Below are 891 nucleotides of genomic sequence, written 5' to 3'. Positions count from 1 at the left end.
TAGTTCATCTCTCAAAAGTAAGTATTTGTCAATGAACATATCAGTGCCATCAGAATGAAAAGTCCTTGTGTCATTGTTCACACACAAGATAGTCAAAATGCATTAGTCATGTTGTCAATATAACAGTGCACTATGTTAGTATTACCTGATGTAAACTATGGCAACAGTTTGGATGACCGTTATTGTACTGAAATGCAGAAGGCTTCACTTCTTGTGTATGCCATATATCCATTTTAAAAGTACAAATTTACACATTACTGTATGTGGGATATTGATTGAAAGAGACTGGATATGATCCACATTTACACTTTAACTTGTGGTCTGACCAAAAAACAAAAACAACAACAACGGACCCACTTTATATTAAAAATTAGAAAGTCCATTGTCAGAATTTGTAACTCTAGTGTTGTCCTCTGTCTATATTTACTTTCCAGTCGAAGGTTCATGAGATGCACCTTTGAGCTATTTCAGAGAACTGGTTTATCATTGGTTAATCTACATTCTCTTCATTAGTGAAAGTCAAGATTCACCTGCACTTCATGGCAAATTTATAAAAAAGTCTAATAGTAATATGTAGAAAATATGCTTGATAGTTTATGACAACTAGATCGACTATTTTGCTATTACCGTAATGACTTATACGATGAGCTAATCACTTGATGTTTTGAGGGCTAAGACTATAGCACATATAACTATATAATACATTTTGAGCAATAGTAATTGATAATGTAGGAAACCACAGACAAATGTACATAATCAATTGCATGAATGTACCAAAGCAATCGCAAATTGTTGGAAACAATGAGAACCTTTTTGTGATGTGCACAAGTGTCTAGATGATGTGGAGGTTGAACAAGTGGTTTTGAGAATTTCATTTCTGATCTGAGAAAT

Source organism: Sinocyclocheilus rhinocerous, unplaced genomic scaffold (assembly GCF_001515625.1).
Source record: "Sinocyclocheilus rhinocerous isolate Xijiao unplaced genomic scaffold, SAMN03320098_v1.1 scaffold3062, whole genome shotgun sequence".
NCBI classification, from domain to species: Eukaryota; Metazoa; Chordata; class Actinopteri; order Cypriniformes; family Cyprinidae; genus Sinocyclocheilus; species Sinocyclocheilus rhinocerous.
This window is presented reverse-complemented; position numbering follows the sequence as displayed.